Below are 20,589 nucleotides of genomic sequence, written 5' to 3'. Positions count from 1 at the left end.
CAGCCCATCCCACCAAAGGTTTTCTACAGCACATTATGGTCATATTGGATTATCGTTTTTGGCGATAGAATTAATGTGTAAGTCACATTAATAGATGTTTGTCTTTGGAAACCCAATGTTCATCACCGTTTGCAAACATGTAGGTAATTATGGCTATAAGTTTGTTTTCTTCTTCTGTAGTCGAAATACATTCAGGTCCATAAATATTGGGACGTTGACTCAATTCTTATGTCTTTGGCTCTATAAACCACCACAATCGATTTCAAATGAAACAACAAAGATGTGCTTAAACTGCAGACTTTCAGCTTTCATTAGCTATTGACATCCAAATTGGATTAACGGTGTAGGAATTACAACCACTTTTATATGTGCCTCCCACTTTTCAAGGGACCAAAAGTAATGGGGCAATTGGCTGCCATGGCCCGCTGTCTGCTCCTCCCTCATATCCCATTTATAAGGAACAGGTGAGACGTCCAGAGTCCAAAATCAAAACAAACCCATTAGAGAGATAGCAAACATATGACGATACGGTGAGCTGGAAAACACCAAAATACCTGGAAGACCATGGTCACATGGGCAAATGTGGTGGATGACTGAAGAATTCTTTCCCTGGTGAGGAAAAACTCTTCACAACAATAGGTCAGATCAAAAACACTCTCCAGGAGGTGGGTATGTCAAAGTCAACAAGAGAAGACTTCACCAGATAAAATACAGACGATTAACCACAATGTGTAAACTATTGGTGAGCCTTAAAAACAGGAGGCTGATTAGAGTTTGCCAAAAAACATCTAAAAAAGCCTTTACAGTTCTGAAACGACATCCTAGGACAGATGAGACAAAGATCCACTTGTACCAGAGTGATAAAAAAAAAAAAAATATGGAGAAAAAAAAGGATCTTCTCATGATTCAAAACATCCCACCTCATCAGTGAAACATGGCGGCGCAGCATCATGGCATGGGCTTGTATGGGTCAATGGAACTGGTTCCCGTGTATTTATTAATGATGTGACTCTTGACAAAAGCAGCAGGATGAATTCTGAAGTTTTTCGGGCAATATTATGTGCTCATATTCAGCCAAATGCTTGGACGCCGCTTCACAGTGCAGATGGACAATGACCCAAAGCTACTGCCAAAGCCACAAAAGAGCTTTTGAAGGCAAAAAAGTGGAATGTTATTTAATGGCCAAGTCAATCGCCTGACATGAATCCAATTGAACAGCATTTCACTTAATGAAGACCAAACTGAAGGGAAACAAGCAGGAACTTGACATTTACAGTAGAGACACCATCCCTTTATTAATGAAAGTAGCTCACAATCAGGTTAAGTTTTGTTTGTTGATCTTGGTTTGCCGGTGTGTGCACACAGTCAACCAAAATCAAGCACATGCTTTGAGAAGATATTGGCTGTGTCCGTATGTCCAGCGAGAAACAAGTAGTTCACTCAAAACTGCCACATTGCATTCTGAAAAGCAGCGAGCAGCGATGATTACAGACGGGTCATGGTCACTGCGAGAGTCGGAGGACAGCAGACTGCGACAAGACTTTGAAGTAAACGCAACATTAACAATGACCAGCTGGAAACAGAAAATGCTATTTTTAATCAAAGGATGTATTTGGATGAGGGCCTGACCAATTTCAATCTCATAATTGGGTGCCTTTAGTCGACATCTCCATGGAGAGTAAAGTAAAGTTACTGTCAGGTTTTGCTGTGTCAAGTTAGATTTGTTTTTTTGCTCATTTTTCCTGTCATATCTATGATAAAAAAAAAAAAAATGCTTGTATTTTATTCCATTTATGGGGTGAAATGTGGTGGCTTTAAACCGATTTGTTCTTGCTTCTTCAAACACAACGAATAATCAGTACTTAAATCTGTCCTGCAACATCCATGTAAATGTGTTTTTCAGCATTAAGAACATCAATGTTCAATTAAGAACTAAGTTTACAGAGCCAAGGTTCTATTTCCGGAAACCCTTGAAAACCTCATGCACTTCTGGGTGGTGCGCGTTTTATCTGAAATACCTGACGGCCCCATGTAGATATTGGATTCTTAAACAAACGACATGGACATTTCATGAGGATTTCAGCTGCACCAGAACCGGCCTTTCTGATGTTTATCAGTTCACAATCTTTTGTAAACTTCTTTCATAATGCTAAACCCTGGTTAGCGTGCTTCTGTTGCTTCTGCTGCTTCAAACATTTGCGATCCCGACTCGTGTGGTGCAAAGGCAGGTGAGGGGTGTGATGGGGTCAGTGTTGTCATATATTACTTGAAAAAGTAATCAGACTACTGATCACTTGGTTTTTAAAGTTATATTACTCAACGTTTCTTTATTGTATCGACTTTACTTGTGTCTATATATAGTGACATCTACCGTAGTTTGGGTATTTGACCACTAGACTAAAATACTGCTATTGATCGATTCTGAGTCACTTCAATGCGTTGCTGTTCACCTCGCGCTGTGGCTACACACGAAGATTACAGCCGTGTCTTACCTCATTTTATGGTACTGACAATAACTGCCTCCTCCTTAGCTGTTTGTTTTGCATCATCACCTGGTAGGACTCACTGTAAGTTTGACTGCCGTGATTCAACTCTAAATGTTTCTTAATTGGATGCAGTGTCTGAAGCGCTTTGTTGTCATCATAGGGTGCACAGCGAACCTTTAAATTGTTATCTTTATCCGACACCACTCAAAAAGTGTCTATTCGGTATTTCCAGTGAGAAAACGAGCATCTCTCTCCGTCTCTTTGTGACGTTTATATCGTGGTCCTCAGGCTGGAAACGTGACTTGGCACATTGGTTACGTCAGTCCAAAAAGAGAGGAACTATATCTTTTCATGGTGATGCGGATCTCGTTTCGGCTTCTGCGAGGCAAAGTTAGCACTCAGTTTCGACGGCGGAGCATCCAGCGATGGAATGTGGGGATGCAATCATTCCGGGCCGGCAAATGGGATAGCTAAGTAATAATTTGACTGAGCGCGTTTTACCGTCATTGGAGTACTAGTTCACCAGTAGATCCCTGTGTTTCTACTCAAATGAAATGAAACCGCTTTGCCCACCACTGCATCGCATCAGTCCAGAGAAAACTCTCAGCCGCGTGATTGCGCGCCGCAACCGTGCAATTCCTGTAGCGTTTCGCGCTGATTACGGAGTGCCCTCATCTTTGTCCAAATCTGTGCATTCAAGAAGCCGCTCCAGCAGTGGCTCCCCGGTGTCGAGGGAGCCACTTCCCGCGACGCCCGTGCCCATCTGAAAACGCGACAAAAACCCGCCCAAAGTAAACTAGATTTGTGAGCGCATTTCATGTTGTGCCAGACCCGCCGCGGTTCACTTGCCTTTGGACAAGGGCCATCCACCAGGCCCCGGCTATTTGCATGGCAGGCCAGACGTCAGCAGGCAGCAGCGCTCTTTTCCTCGCACGGCGCCCAAATGCGTCAGCAGCTCTGCCCCCCCCCCCTCCAACACACACACACACACACACCCACACTCCCCCACCCCCTCTTCTCCCTGTAACACCTCAGCACACGGTGTCCTTGAGGCCTCCCCTCCTCCTCCTCCACACCCCCCAACCCCCCCCCTACGCTCCTCTGCCGCTCGCCTCCTTTCTTTCTCTTCAGCCTGTTTACACTCGCAGCCATTATTCCAGTCACAATGAGCGTGACGACACCGGGGCCAAGTGACTAAACACCGCACTGAGAGCCGGATGACTACAAGAAGATTCGCGGGATCCGGCGTGTGTCTGTGTTAAAAAAGAAGAAGAAAAAAAAGTCTTGAATACTTTTCAAACGATTGTCAAAAGAAATGCAGAGTGATGTAATTCAGTTAGATTTGGCGTGAAGGAAGTGCGATATATCTATATGGAACTGTGGCTGCTGTGTAAAGGCTATACCTGCGTTTGCTGCAGGGGTAGCATGGGGCAGTGTGAAGCGCGGTGGATTATGATGACTATGCTCCTCTAACGCGCCTTGATCACCATTGTACACTTAGAAACTGCAATGTTGATCTAAGACAGCTGAAAGAAAAATATCCAGTAGATTGTTCACACCTTCTCCCCATAAGCCTTTCCCCAACCAGCTCATCTTGCTCCCCATCGTCCCATCCCCAACTTAATTTGTTTGGCTGAAATACAACGCCAGAGCAAGGCATCCCATCCAACACAGGTACTTTTAACTGATTGACAGAGACATGCAGCACACGTGGAACCGGCGAGGAAAGTTGAGATGTCCGACACCTGGGAAAGAGACGCTTTTTGGTTGTGCGCGATCGATGCCATTGTGGCCTGTTCGCTCTGGCAACTCTTGACAAAAGCTCTACAACGATATATATCACTTCTTTTATAGCAAGCAGCAACCTCCCTCTATCTTGGTAAAGTGGCGTTTTTGCCTTTTTCTGCTAACTGCATTTGTAGATTCCGCATTGTTTTACTGGATACTTTTGCACATCCTTGCTCTACTCACTACTGCCACCTCAGGCCATACGTGTAACTGCACATGACGGCAATTCGGACCCGAAGTAACAACTTTGTGAGTGACAGTGCAGGATTTCAGCGGCAGTTGTGGTGAACCGGTCTGGGCTCATTCTACACCTTAGGACATTGCTGGGACATGTAAGGGAAGGAAAATACATATTTTTTAACATTCAAGCAAACGGCTAGCTTATGAGCTACAGTGGAGGCATCACAAGCAGCGCTACAACAAACGAAAAAGGGGAAAAATGAGGAGATGGGGAAAGACTGTTGTGGAGCGGAGGGAGCTGCTCAGGACTAATCCAACACCTGAACGTTATTTCGTTGTATGATTTTTCGATTGACAAAAAAAGCACTTACTTTCTTGATGGTGTTATTTTTAAAAGGTAGGTGACAAGAACATAGGAAATATTTTTTGACAGTTGCATGCTTCATATGTGACAGGCTCACATCGCCAGTCCAAGAACAACAAAATGTAAAACAGCGTAATGTCCTTGATGTTAAAAGTGTCCTCATTCCTGCTCCCGTACGCTTGACCACCAAATGAATGCTGATTTATCCACCTCCACACAACTCCGTGGAGTAACTGGACCATGCTCCTGCAGCAAACATGAGCTCTTTAGGAGCAGACAGCATGGATGATGTGCAGGTAGAGACGCAGGAACTGAACATGCCTCGAAAAAGAGAAGCTCACTGCCCGCATGAGCTGATGGTTTGGGTCAGTATACTCCACTCAAGTGTGGCCAACCCAACGCCTGCAGTCGGAGTCCAGGGTCACCAACAAGCACTGCCCAGTCACTGGTGTTGGTGACTTCACACATTGACCCTACTACGCCTAATCTCCCTCTTAGCTCAGTCTCCAGTATCGCGACCATGATGTCAGAGAGTTAAAGGTCAGGTGGGGGTACCAACAAAGGTACTAGCGTCCTTTAATAGGTGGGTTTCAAAAGCAAACAAAACAGTCCGCTTGGCCCGCATGGCTGTAGTGAAGCTGATGGCAGGTGATTTTACCAGGATTGCTAGAATTAAGCTTAACAAGAGATCGAGAGGTAAAGAAAGCATTTTTATGGACACAAGCTATTTGGGAACAGAAGGAGTTTTTTGGGAGCTGTCTCTGCGATGCTCAGAATATCCACTGATGAAGGTCCAATGGTTACTCAAAGATGCACTAGCAGCTCGAAACACAACTCACGGTATGTTTTTGATTAGAGGAACAACCAGAGAAAACGCTAATATTAATTAAACGCTGATATTTTCATCATGCATCATCAGCTGGTCACAGGGATCGTCTTTTCTTTTTTTTTTTCATTCAGGGCAAATATCCAACCATAGAAGCCTGGAAGTATCTCCTCGGGCTGGGCTTGTGTACAAATAAGCAACTCTTCATGCATGAGCAGCCTGGAATTCGTCTGAACGTGCCTGTGTTTGTAAAAGGCTAAAGAGAAGGCGACTGGAGCGTACAGTTTCAATTCTCTGTATGTGCTTTACATGTGGTCGAATTGACAAGAAAGCTAACTGAACTGATTATGTTTATGTTCGGGAAAAGTGCTTCCTCTTTTTTTATTTATTTTTTTCAAAAGGGCCCGACACAACAGAAGAGTTTATTTGCAGAAGCAGATATCTTTTTCAGAATCGGTTTGGATTTTGGTTACTTTTCCCATCTAAATCAGTGGTTCCCAACCTTTTTTGTCCCACACACCCCGTGGGGCATTAATCTATACACCTGAGTACCCCCTAACTAAACATAGATTATTCAGTATGTTAAGTTCAAAATGTAGCTAAAATATTGTCAAAACCAACCCTTTTACTGAAAACATGATTAAAACTGACTTTTCTTTAAAAGTAAATTAATTGTACTCAGTTTCACCTCCTTTATCTAATCTGATGTCATTCTAAGTACCAAGTTCCCACCATAATTCAGACCTGGGATTATGGTGGGAAATGGTATTTAACATTGGGTCCACAGAAACAAGTATGTATTCTTAAATGTCACTACAAACCCTCAGTATGAATGATAAAACTACAGAAAAATATTCAAATTGCATATCTGGATTTCACTAAACCCACGTAATGCCTTTCATTGAGACACGTCTGTAATGAGTAAGGCTGGGACAAAATATCAGATCGTATTGCAATACTTTTTGCTGCAATACCAAGTATCGATACTTTATCAAGTATCGCAATACAGGACTTTGTTACATTTTGTGTTAATGCACTTTTCAATCTTAACACTTCAAGAAATGCCAAAGTCATTTGGTTTATAAACTATGGACACACGAACAAACACGTTACTGATCATAATTACTTACAGTATCACACTATGTGTCGGATCGGCCCCTGAGTATTCTGATACGTATCGGATCGTGACAAAAGTGGATCGTCCCTAGTAATTAGGCATGGTCATTTTCCACGAACGCAACAAACAAAAATGTGTAACACTCAGGGTGTACCACAAGGTTGAGTTGTCTGACCTCTAGTCTTCATCATGGTCCGCTCTGTTTATCAGGTTATCCTTGAACATTGACTATTTGAGCTCGGATGACAAATTGAAATTTGAAATATCTGAGTGTCTACTGTTGATTTACTACATATGCAAAGAGTTATGGAAGTTAATAGACAATAAAAAAGAGATAAAGAGACACTTGATATGCCTATTTTGTGTGATCTTTTTCTTTTCATTTCATGTTTTTCCTACAATGAGCACTGTCAGACTTGAGTGGGCAATCTAAAAAACCCTTTTGTAATAAGCGGCTCGCTTAGGTTTAATTAGAAAGATGATTTCATATTTGCCAGTGTTGTGCATATAATTAGACAACATAACTTGCAATGTACTGAATATGTTGACAATTACATTATGGGCACCAGTGCATAGGGCCGTGAGTGGATAAGGAGGTGATCTAGTCCGATGACTCATACATGATTATCTTGCTGAGGTGAATATAGTGAGAAAAGGGCCTAAATGTGTAACCTCTGTATTAAGTGGCTTATGATGTACACTTCCAATTGAAAAGAGTCCTCTTCTTTTGAGCGCTGAACTAATCAGGACAAGGAAATGGTCTGTCTATAGAAATCATTGTGAAGCTTTTTTTAAGCTTTTTTCGATTGATAAGGCACAACATGGTAATAACTGCACCAAGCCACAGACTGACTGAACTAATTTCTCAAAAACAAAGCTTGTGCACAGTTCTAAAATCCTTTCTCTTTGTCAGTTGCATGGAAAATTCCAGACTCACTTCTGTACCATTTCCAGAGCAGAACACATGCAGGCAAACAGGAAGCAGAGTAAAGTGTCGCTGCGAGGTTAGGAGCGGTTCCACGTTACTATTCGAACAGGATATGAATCACAAAAGTCACCGACTGCCGATGTGTTTTTGTTCAATTACCGCCAATTGGAAAAATCTCTCGGCTCTCCTGTATGCCGTGCTTAGATTGTTATCGAGGGGGCTTCCACATCCCATGAGTGAACCACACGTGACTGCAAAAAACATGACTGCAAATAAGCACATCGGATTGCACGGATTCGTTTGAATTTGACCGATATATCCCAGTGTATAAAAAATGCAGAGGGGTAAGGTTCTGGACTTGCCGGACTACTTTGACAGAGCACTGGAGACACTTTGGCTCTGGGAAAAAAAATGGAAAAACATTTGGAGCTATAGGAATATACTGGGAGAGGCCAAATGCTAACAACATCTTTGGTCGTTTTGCGTGACTGAGGACACGCACAAAGACGAGACAGGTGCGTATCAACTCGTCTAAGCTCAGGTAACATATCTCAGTATGGAAAAACGGTGGCCTGTTCCTTTAAGGGGAGACACTGTAGGCATTTTCTCACATTGTGGACACAATATCTCCAAGTAGCACCAACTGACTTCAAATTTTCCAGTCTTGGAGCTAAAGCCAAGATTATTGAGTTTGAATTTTTAAAAACAAGGTGGAATTTCATCTCATGTTTTCAGATTTTTCCATTAAATTTAAAAAACTAGACAAGATAAACAAGATATCCAAAATCCCTTCTGAAAAAGTGTTTGTAACCAATATTTCAAACAACATAAACCCATAAATTTAAACCTGTCCCAATACATTAGTCAGACTTTGTCGCTATAAACATAGGCTATTTGGGGCATTTTAAAGCATAATATGCCTTATTTTTATACAAAAGCATAAAATGACAGAAACTTGCAATATAGTTTTATCTCAAATGTATGCCAGTAATCAACAGCAAAGATTGATATCTCTAGATTTAAAAAGTCTCTATTTATCTACAGTGTCTTGCCTTAAAAACTGTCTTGTACTTAAAACTCTATTGCTGCATTGTCAAAGGCCAAGTTGAACCATGTAATAGAACAGAGCTAATATAATACAACACCTAATCCTAAATTCAGTGTGTAATAGCCTCCACTCAAAAGGTTTGCTGTATACTAGATCGTTTTGCAAAAGACACGGAAAAAATCACAATTAAATAGTATTCTCTCATAGATTCCCCTTGTTATATTATGTAGTCCTCACAGTTTCTACCTTGCAACTGTACTGAACAAAGATGACCGGAGTTTGCGCTGGTATTGATTTACCTCTGTGTGTTCTAGTGTCCTGGTCAGTAGCTGTGGGAGAGAGACAGGCCTTTGATGATTTTTGCAAGACCGACTCTGATTGAGTGGAGTTTCCGCCCACAGAAAATCAGAGGGCTCTGCGCTGCAAGAAAAATTCTCTCAAAGTGCCTGACATTTAGGTAAAAAAGAAAAAAAAACATTTCTTTGCAAGTTGAATGTTGGATTTGCTTAAGTCTGTTTGTGGCAACAGTCGTACAAATGTGTAATAGAAGGAGCTCCAGGCCTTAGTTGATATTAAATATACAAGTTACAAGTTCATTTGCATGATAAAGAACATTTACAGTCTTCTGAGATGAAGGAGTGACAAAAACAGGATCAGTTGCTTAAGGACCTGTGGAGGCTCCAGAATAACCTCTTCTGCTTTTTAAAAATATACATGTTGGTCACTGTTACAGGAAAAAAAAATTCCATCATGGTTGTGTCATATTGATGAGTTAATTGTTATTTTTAGGTCATTCCTATTTATAACAAACAGTGGAAGCTGAGGTCAGGCCGATGGTCCCTGGAACTGACCAGGTTCACAATCCCTCCAAACTCAGGAAGTACCTGTTCCTCACCTGCATAACGCGGTGTACCGTTACAGTGTTCTCCGTGGACTTGAGGTTAGGAGGTCGGGATCAGAGGCTTGATGTTGAACCCACCACTGGAGGAATACACGGGGAAAATCATGCCATAAGTGAGCGCAGGGAAGAGCGGAACTTTTCAGTCTCTGTAAGAGCCGATGTTCCCAGGTACTGCTGTTACCTCGTCTTAGGCTTTGGGGAACACGGGGACTTTTTTCAAATGCAAGGAACAAATACTACTGATCACTGGCACTGATCGAAAAGCTCTGGTAGAGTAGTGGTTCTACCTCTGGAGGCATTAATATATACTCCAAGAGCCCCCTAACTCCAGCATCCTCAATCAATCACTTTTATTTGTGTAGCGCCTTACAACAGCCAGAAGGTTCACAATTAGCTTTCTACTAAAAGCATCAATAGACAACAATAATATAAAAACACAAACACACAAAAACACAAATGTACATAAAAAACAGCAGGATGCGTATTGAAAGCTTGTCTGAACAGATGTGTTTTCATCTGTGATTGAAAAAACACTCAACTCAGTGATGCTTCGTAGGTTCTTGAAGTGCGCTCCACAGCTTTGGGCCTTGGACGGCAAATGACCGGCCTCCAAGCTTTTCATATTTGAACTTGGGAGTGACCAGCGTGGTGCGTTCAAAGGAGCGCAGAGTTCTGACTGGTTGGTAGACTGTTACTAATTCGGTGAGGTAGGCCGGGGCCAGACCATTGATGGCCTTGAACACGAAACAGCAGGACTCCACCTTAAACCGCACCGGGAGCCAGTGGAGAGAGCGGAGGGCTGGGGGGATGTGTGAGTGTTTGGAGGTTTTGGAGAGGAGACGAGCTGCCGTGTTTTGTACCAGTTGAAGCCGATTGAGGAGTGAGTGGTTAAGTCCAGAGTAAAGGGAATTCCAGTAGTCTGTCCTCGAGCTGCCAAAATGTTAACAAAGTGAGCAACTAAACACAGATTATTCAGTATTTAGTAGAGTGTAACGTTCAAAATGTAGCTATAATACTCTCAAAGTCAAACCTTTTAATGAAAAACCTGATTAAAACTAGCTTTTCTTTGAAAGAAATACTAAAATTTGACACCGTTTTTTTTTTAACTGAGGTCATTCCAAGTAGCCTGGTTGGGAAACAGTGGTAAAAGATGGCATCAAGCTCTTTCAGGACTAAGTTTTGTTACCTTGATCCCCGACATGTCTATTCACTCTGGTCTCGAGCGGGTCTATAAAGCAACATGAGCGGACAGGCATCGCTCTCTTCCTTTCAGGGGAAGAAATGATGTGTAACTGAGGACGCAGCACACAGATATTCAGTGATCGAGTGTAAATTTGCGGGTTTTGGCTGTTTTCAAAGCAAATTGTAGCCTGTGACTGAAGAAAACGTTTGTAGTTGTAAGTGACTAAACCAGGACTAAATCTCCTGTTATGAGCAGAGAGAGGAGAATCGGACATGATAGCGCTACAATCTTTAAGGAGGATTCAAACCAGCCAAACGCACTGTCGCTGTTGGGGGGCAGGGCGACTATTTGTGTCCTCAGGTCTTTCTTTGTCTGCTCCCCCCTCGCCTGCTCAGAGCAACATCTGCACTGAAGTGACCTGAACCCCAGGCCGAGCCCGATAGCTGCACCGTGTGCATGTGCATAATGTTTGTAGCGTACGTTAAGTAGTAAATTGCCTCAGTCCCCGTTCAAACCATGCAGAGCCCTGCGCCCCTCATCTCGGATGGTTTTGGATGTGCCCAGGTCTCAGTCCAGGCAGTGGGACGATCGTGCTTTTGCCGTGGCTGGGCCAAAACTGTGGAACTCGCTCCCAGTTGAGCTGCGAGTCATCACTGACCTGCCGCTGTTCAAGTCCAGAAAGACTCACTTATTTAGATCCAGAACACCTAACACTGATCTATTGGTTGTGTGCCTACAGAATGTTTTTCCCTGTGTTTCTACGCACAGTAAAGCACTTTGGTCTGCCAATGTGTTGTTGTAAAGTGCTATAGAAATAAACTTTGATTGATTGATGGATTGAAACACTGTGTGGTGCTTGTTTCTGGTGAGTGAACTGTTTTCTAAGAGAGTCCTGTCACTTTTTTCTTTCTATTTATGTCACAAAGAAGTTTGTATTTTAATTTTTCTAGCTAGTTGATAAAATTGTGTGCAGCACCAACACGTATGGCGCGAGGGAGTCAGATTTAGAGAGTTTAGTAACTCTAAAACACAACAGAAAAGCTCGCCTTGAAATGTCCTGCTGACTCACTGACCAGCCAGTAACACTCGGCCAATCACAGCGCTCCTAGTGCGGCGACAGGGAGACCCCGATTTGACAAACTCAATCGGCCAAAACTGGCTTCACCGACCTCCACAGACTGCTGTCCATACCAAACACACGCGTCCCGACGTCGGCCAAAACCTGCCCGACCAGGACCGACTGGACATGATCTCGTTGGTGGGATAAGGCCTTCAGAGCACATGAGCAAACAGAAAGCTTCTAAACAAGAAATACCGCTTCAGCTCAGAGAAGAGAGACGTCAAAGATTGTTGATGGAAAAGACGAACGCTGACAATGGAAACATGATCTTCATTTGCTTTGAAAGACATTGCACCAACTGGAACTGTAAACTGAATGATTCGGGCTTTAGATCTTTGACGTTTTGGACAGTGCAGCTTGTACAGCATTTAGAAACGTTCGATAAAACTAAGCAGTACGTAATAATGTCCTGTCCCCGGTATCGTTCAAGAACTGGCATCGAAATCCAATTAACGATACCTAGTGCCACGTACATAGTAGTAGGCAGTAGTAGGAAGGAAGGTCACACGGCTGGGAGACGGAGCTGTCCTTCAGTGGGACCTGCGTCACGGGGAGTTCTCCCCGAGGCAGGACGGACGAGGCTGTGAGACAATTAAGGTTCATACTTAGTCATTTCAAAGGCCGTTGCTTTGTGACAGCTCCACTCAGAGCAGCACACTCACCCGGAGTTGGTGCAGAGGAGGGTCGTGAGGGAGAGACAGCGCAGTTACATCAACAATTCAAGAGGTGATTTGTTTTTCACCAGAACATCTGCGGAAAAAAAATATGACCTAGTTCTCGCGGGTCTGGCGCTGTTTTGTGATCGTCACTGTTGTACTTCCTCATCGAAAGCAGGGACAGGATGTTATAGAAGAAGAGGTAAACATTTCATAACCGCTGCTGTGCAACGATACTGTACCTATGGGCCTTGAGCAATCGATAAACAAGATCCCAGCTTCATCCTTGGAATATGGATTTATCCCTGTTTCTATGTACTTGTAAATATTCAACAAAAACGTAACTTTGACACTTTGTAAAACTGTTTATTCCTATCACAGCTTTGCTAAAACTTGGTAATAATTAGGAAAAAAAAGATTAAACCAGTCATGCATTTTACATTTCCAAGACTTTTATTTAGTTGGAACACCAATTTAAACCACCATCCTACAAACAAGAAGGTGTCAAAAAGTGTCTTGGTTGGACAGCGGTAAAGTGAAAATACGATAAATTAGTATCCGGAAAAAGAGCTTCCCTGAGAGAACGGAGGCTAAAAATACCTCCTTTCTGTGCCTTCCCAAGGTCAGACTGTCATTTTGATTTGATTGGAACACAGCAGTCACAGCCGTCTTCCACTAACAAGCATTACCCCAGCAAAGACTACCCAGCGTACATCTCCAGTGCTGAAGGACCTTTTATCCACTACACTGGGTACACAGGCACGTACAAATACTGTACAGCGAGTGATTTACTGCCAGTTTTTCAAACAAAGAGGTGTACGTGTTTTTTTTTTTGTTTTTTTTTCATGTGGTGCATTATATCTGCCGTGAATGAACAATGTGTACAAAGAGGGCCCTGTGGAGGAGCGGTAGAGCTTTGGGCAATGTGTGAAATTGTGTTCAAGGTTTTGACTAAAGAGACAGGTTTTTGTTACATTACAAACATATACATTAAACACTGTAATTTGCCTACAGAAAAAGTATGTATGTATTTTACAAATTCACATATTACAGCTTTCTACTGTTAACACATTGAGTGGCAGAAACGGAAAAACTCGTTTTTACAGTTTTTTTTATTTTTTATTACGTAAACTAGACACTCTAGTACACCTTATGTGTGATTTTGGTAGCTCTGTGATGAACAGAAGTGAAATAAATGACGATCAAAATCTTGTGAAAAGTCACAATCTGGACATTTCATATATTATTGCGTCTCTTTTTAGTCTGAGGGGGCGTGGTGTTCCAGAGCGAAGCTGAAAAGCCAACACTCTCACTCTCTGGAGCGCGTTTGACAAAGCAGAGCGGCTTCCCATGAAAAGATCAAAACAGTTGAGATTTTAACATTTCTCAGAGTTTTTAAATGGTCAAAATTGGTCCAAGGACGTCAGCAATGTTGTCGTTGAAAATTGACTTGAAACTGAGATATTTAGGCATTTGCCTCTTCCCAAAACGTTAGTGTCCGTCCAGTGAGGAGAGAGTTGGAGAGAGGAGATAATCAGAAAGGAGAGTGTTGCATAAAACCCCGATTATCTCCAAATCTAGAAAAAAAATCTGTGATTTTTATCAAAACTAGCCTCTGTTTAGCTTAGATTTCTCAGGAACCAAGACACATAGAATTAAACTGTTTCCACCGAGGAAGAGCTTAGAGCCTCACCTTTCAAACGAGCCATAGCATGTGTCCATAACTATAACATAGAATATGCTGTGATGCTACAAATATCATGAATAATGGTCTGGATTGTTGGCACTTTAAATGGCAGCTAAATCCCCCAAAACAGCGCAGCACTCAATATGTTAATCTAAAAAAAAAAAAAAGTTGCTTTTTACTGATCAATTCTTTAATATTTACAATAAAGAAAGCAAATTTTACTGAGAGATGATAGAAAATCTACATTATTGCACCACTGTATGTAAATGAAGGTTTATAAAATGACATGTTTTGTCATCGCACTTACACATAATGACTGTATTCTTATCAAACTGACAATATTACAGCTTTCCACTCGATACACCACATCTTTTACATATGCAATCCAATAGTATGTTTTACTGTTAAAAATGTAGTTAGTTGATGGAAAATTTACTTTATTGCACCAATAAAAGACATTCTGAAACCACATGTATCCACTACAACTGTCTGTTTTACAAATATTTTCTGAAAATACTATAGCTTTCCACTGAAAATTAAACAGAAAAAAAAACATGGTGAGATCATGCTTAACTGTAATGTTAATTACTGGGAACATGTATTTTTTATGGTAGAATTCGGTCAACCTCAACTGACAGGATTTTACCGTAAAACGTACAAGAACGTTCCATTACTTTCTATTTCTATCTCCTAAAAAAGTACAAAGTCTGTTAATATGATTGTTGCTGAGTTGTTCTAATCACGGTTTTTATCAACATTTATGATCATTTGATGGTTATTCAATCAAAATTTGTGGGGAAATACATTATTCAACATTATACGTGTAAAACAAACAAAAAAACAACAAACAATAAGCAAATGGCTTGTCATTCTTTGGCGATAGTGGCTCCAGACACCAAACCAGTTGAGAACCACAGATTTAGCTGATCTCTATAATAAAACACACAGTGGTGCACAGATTTCTAAACCAAAGTTGTTGGTAATGCTGGTGGTTGAACAGTCGACAGTCTGATTATAAGTCAAACCTTATAATCAGATGGTTGCGTGGTCGATATATGCATTTGAAGACACATTGCTTAAAAATGTGCTGTATATAGTGATGGCTGTTGGTGCATAGGAACAGCCATGTCTCTAGCCATCAGCCTCTGGGCAGGAGTGGGTATAACAGTTTGTGTAGGCTGAATGATTCATGGACTACTACAGGGCTTCGAAAAGTTCCAGGACATGAACATGTAATGCGACTGAAACCTGCCTGTAGAGGACCTGATTACCACGATGTATTCATGTTTGATGGCTGAAAGGTTTCCCGGACTAGCCAGCTAACTGTTCGCATATCCGAGGATGGAACGCCGCTTCTTCCTATGGTTCTACCCACTGAGCCAGTGCACCATGCCAGCATACGGTGTAACCACTTTAATAATCAACTCTCCTGCCTGTGTCCGCTTCAGTCCAGCCCTGGTGGTCAATAATTATCCACGCAGCGCAGACTTTATCCTGACGGCCTCCTCTCAACTGTGTTTGTTTCCACTTGACGATTGGCAGATACAGGGTCAAAGTCTAATCGGAGTTTTACTGAACAACTCCGCATGTAAATATCTGTGAGCCAGCGTTTGCCGAGTCACTGCGGCCATTGCTTCAGATTCCTGCAAGCACCGACATTTCCACGTAAATATTATGTGAACAAAAGAGCTGAAATAAACCAAGGGGAAGATTATGAGAGTCAAATGCACCTATGGGGACAATGTTGTGTTGTAGAAGATCTGGAATGCTATGAAAATGAAAGTTGCTGCTTCTTACATCTCTTTTCAAAAGTAGAAGTGGTTTCCCAGGGAGACGCTGGTGATAAAAAGGTTATGTCATACTAGATTGAGCCATGCGGTAGTTTCCCAAACTGCGCCTTTGTTGGTATCTGCTTTCCGAAAACTATGTCTGCCTTGTGTTTATATGTGTATTTACTAGGGCTGAAACAACTAATCGATTAATCGACAACTAATCGATTACTAAAATAGTTGTCAACTATTTCAGTAATCGATTAATCGTTTTCTAGTGAACACAGACTAAAATAGAGCAAAAATGACATGACAATTGTGTATTTTGGATGAAAACCTACTTTGTTTTTTTAAAGTGAGGGTCTGCAGTGTTTTGTACATCGTAAATTTCATAAACATCTGTCTATGTCTCGTCCAATCAGAAAGCAGAATTAGCACAAAGAGCCTCCTACAAATGTTTACTTTAAGTTTACTCCATCCACGTGTCCTCAAGCGGCGCCACTTTAGCTTTATGTGATAAAAAAATTGAAAAAATACGATTTCCATGCACCTTTCACAGTCAAGCGATTAATCGATTAATCGCAAAAATGATCTGTAGATGAATCGATTACCAAAATAATCGTTAGTTGCAGCCCTAGTATTTACAGATAACTTTTAACGGGAAGGTTGGCGGTTCGAACCCCGGCTCCCCAAATGTGAGCGCTGCCGTTGTGTCCTTGGGTAAGACACTTCACCCACTTTGCCTCCAGAGTCTGTGTACACTGGTTCATGACTGAGAATGTGAATGGGTGAGATGTTCCTTGATGTAAAGCGGTGGATGGCGGATGGTACAATGGGTCATGGTCGAGTGTTTTTCTCTTGGAGCTAGCAAGCTATTGTATTAGCAGTTAGCCGCTAACAGCTAGCTCGGAACGTTTCATCGAAAACAAGTAGCCTATTATGCACTTATCACGTCTAAAGCAGGGAACTTCCAAGCAGCCTTTACGATGATCACACACTGAGCCTGGCTTGTTGATTTTGAAGTTTATTGCTCATATTTCATCTACAGTGGGTTGTAGCCGAGTGGTTTTCTCCTGGAGCTAACGCACTCCTAGTCGCGAGGAGCTAACAGCTAGCTCAGAACATTCATTGAAAACAAGCAGCATATTATGCACTAATAACGTCAATAAAGCAGACAACTACTCGAAGTCAGTGTTGCTTTTGGCAGCCCTTTTAGTTTTAGTCTTAGTCTTTTGGACGAAAATGTTTTTAGGTTTAGTCACATTTTAGTCATTTCAAAATGTGATCGTTTTAGTCACGTTTTAGTCAGACGAAAGAAAATTAAAAAGGTTTTTGTCAAGTTTTCGTCTGTTTCATTATAAGAAGTTATAATTAATTTTGATAAGTCTTGGAAATTGGGATAAATAATAGCTATCTATTGGCTTTCTATAGCTTTTGACAAACAGATTACACCACGAAAGGCACTGGCAGAAGTGGTAGGCCGACTGTGAACAGTACTTTTCCCAAAAGCGCCCGCTCTACTCGTCCTCTGATCATCGCTTCTAGATTTTTTTTATTTATTTTTTACCAACAGCGCTGTCTGCACATACGTAGCCTACCTCAACGTGCTTTCTGCGTTCATACTCCACGGTATTGAAAACTGTCATTAAAAGAAGGGGCGTCAACGAAAAGATATCGTTATCGTCTTCGTTGACAAAAACAACACCGTTTGAAGTAGCCTTTATGATGATCACACACTGAGCTGGGCTTTACACATTTGTGGTTTATTGCAGACTTTTCAAAAATGAGCTGTAGTCGATTATAGCATGCTAACGGGGTAACCACGAATAACCATTGTCTACCTGTAAAGACAATGTCCTATGGAAGCGTATATAGGCTTAAATACTGGAGTGATCCTGGTGTAGACCATGGGGGTATAGTTAAAGATCCATAGGGCATGGCAGAAGCAAAGAGGGACTAGATAATCCTCCAAACAGCAGTTATTTTTCAGGCAAGAGACCCTTCCAAGTGTGCGTTGTGGACACTGACTATCTGAGCTCTCAAAGGTTCGTCTCCAAAGTCACTTTCCGGCGGGTCAGACACAGGATCAAATCAAATCCTGCGTGGCCAAAGCGATAAAGTGTAATCGTAGTTTTAAATGCGTGTGGAGGAAACGAGAGAACAGTAGTGTTGTGATGATGCCACAGATAGCGTGTTGAAGGGGGCGTGTCGGAAAGGGTCAGGGCTTCTTAAAGAGACAGAGGCCTATTTCAAGACGTTTGGTACAGCCATTTTGAGAGAGCAATTTTATTCAGGTTTTGTCATCATCGTAGTGTGCTATAGACTGGTGCTATGTGATTGAAAAAAGCATAATACCCCCTCTTTACCTCAAGTTTTTAGTTTGACCTGTAAAGCTGATGGAGGAACACGAGGCAGCGCAATGTAAATGAGAAAAAGAATGTGAAGGCTGCCATAGGAGCGCAGCGCTGCTTATAATAAACCACGCCTCAATCGACCTCTTTTTTTTATGAGCGACCCCCTCTCGCCAGTGGCACAGGCCCATAGTGCAACAGCTGTGCACCAAAACGATGAGAAACAAAACATGAACATCTCAAGTGCATAGTGAATGTCATTGTAACTGGCAAACCTCAAAGGTGCTCTATTCAGGCTTTTACAACTACTTTACACACATTAGTCCTGATATGTATTTTTTTTCACTGTTTGGCTTAAAAAAATTAATGTGTATCCAAGCTGTCTGGTTCATGGCCAGGTTTGCTGTGTCTTAGATGAGAAAGCAATACCAATTTAGTGCAAACAACTGAGTTACAAAACCTACCGCAAGATGAGCTGTGGCACAGAGGTTAATGCACAAAAAAGTGTCTATAAATCGTTAGTGGTTTCCTGTTTACTGCAGCTAATAATCTACCCAAGTGTCACAGAGCAACAAGCTTGGAACCAAACGTGTACAATGCTACGTTGTCTTGAAACGATCAAATAAAAATTACATTTTGTTTTATAAGAATATGCTGAAAGCCCCTGAGTGCCATCATGGGACTCCACTGTTGAAGAGATGACTATCCAGACTAAACTAGTTAATGAATTAAACCTTTTGCACTATTGTGTGTGACTAGTTAGAATAAAATGCACTACCTGACCAAACAAATCCGGTCACACACACAAATATTGGTTTTGGTGATAGGAGAGTGTGATCACTGTGCAAAGCCTTCTCCAGCACATCTCAAAGATTCTCAATGGGGTTAAGTTCTGTCACCTGCCCCTGAACCACTCTTTCACAATGTCTCAAAAGTATGTCAGGGAAGAAGAAATCCATTGATGGGATAAACCTGCTCTGGACAAAAAAAAAAATGTAAGGAAGAAATTACATGAGTTACTTGCATTAAGAGATCAAATCTAAATTTTGAGAAGGCTTGGTCTAGTATTGGATACGATATAACCTATTGCCAATGGAACAAGCACAACCCTTCTGTCTCTACCATTGTTCTGGCTAATGTTCGTTGGAGAATAAAGCAGATTAACTTCTAAGCTCTTTCGAGAAGATGGTGAATGACTGTTGTGGAGCGGAGGGAGCTGCGGAGGAAGAGGAAGGAGGAGGTGCTCTGAAACAAGGACAAAGCCATTTTGGAGGATCGGTGGAGCACTGAAAGCAGCCAGCCAGGTTTCTTCCGGGTGCTACGGTTTCCCCTACTTCCAAAAACATGCTGCTCAGGTTGGCCCACAGTGGCAGCGCGGCTCAGTGGCAGCAGCTCAGGACAAAACACCTGAAGACAATTTTGTGTACAGTTACTTACTTTCAATTTGTCTTAATCCAGATTAACAAGGCCCAGCAGAGGATGCTCTTCCTGCGGCAGCTGAAGAAACGTAAACTGCCGACCAAGATCTTAGTGCCGTTCTACACGGCCATGACTGAGTCCAGCCTCACCAGCTTCCATCTCTCGAGGACCTGTACACCTTCAGGACCCGGAGTCGGGTAGGTCAGATCATTTGACCCTTCTCACCCTGGACATGGACTATTCATCCCTCTCCCCTAAGGCAGGAGGCTACGCTCCTCCCACCACAAGCACACCCATTATCTCTGCATCCAACTCATGAACGCGATGACCTGTTCCAGTCATTTGCACTGCTCTATTGTATTATTGGATTTAATATTTCACAAGATCATGCTGCTGTTGAAAATGGCGATTTAGCCGCTGTTAGCGCAACTTTAGCGCGTGTTAGCATCCTTTTTGCAGCTTCTTCCTCTAGTATTTACCTTGGCACCTCTGAATGACTCCATGAACCCAATCAAAAAGCTGCATTTCTCCACATTGTTCTCATTGCGACTTACAGAACCTTTCAGCTGTTCCTTCAGTTCATCGTGTGCATCTGTGGGAGCGCCGCCCACAACAACTGCGGGCCTTGTGTAGTGGAAACCCTCGCCTGTACTGGTTTGAGAACATACATGACAAGACTTAGACCGAGGCGTGAGGGACACAAGCGTGTTATGTGGAACCGCGGCTTATGTGGTTTGTCTCAAATCTGCTGCTAGCACCTGTACAT

Source organism: Gobius niger (assembly GCF_951799975.1).
Source record: "Gobius niger genome assembly, chromosome: 14".
Taxonomy (NCBI): Eukaryota; Metazoa; Chordata; class Actinopteri; order Gobiiformes; family Gobiidae; genus Gobius; species Gobius niger.
This window is presented reverse-complemented; position numbering follows the sequence as displayed.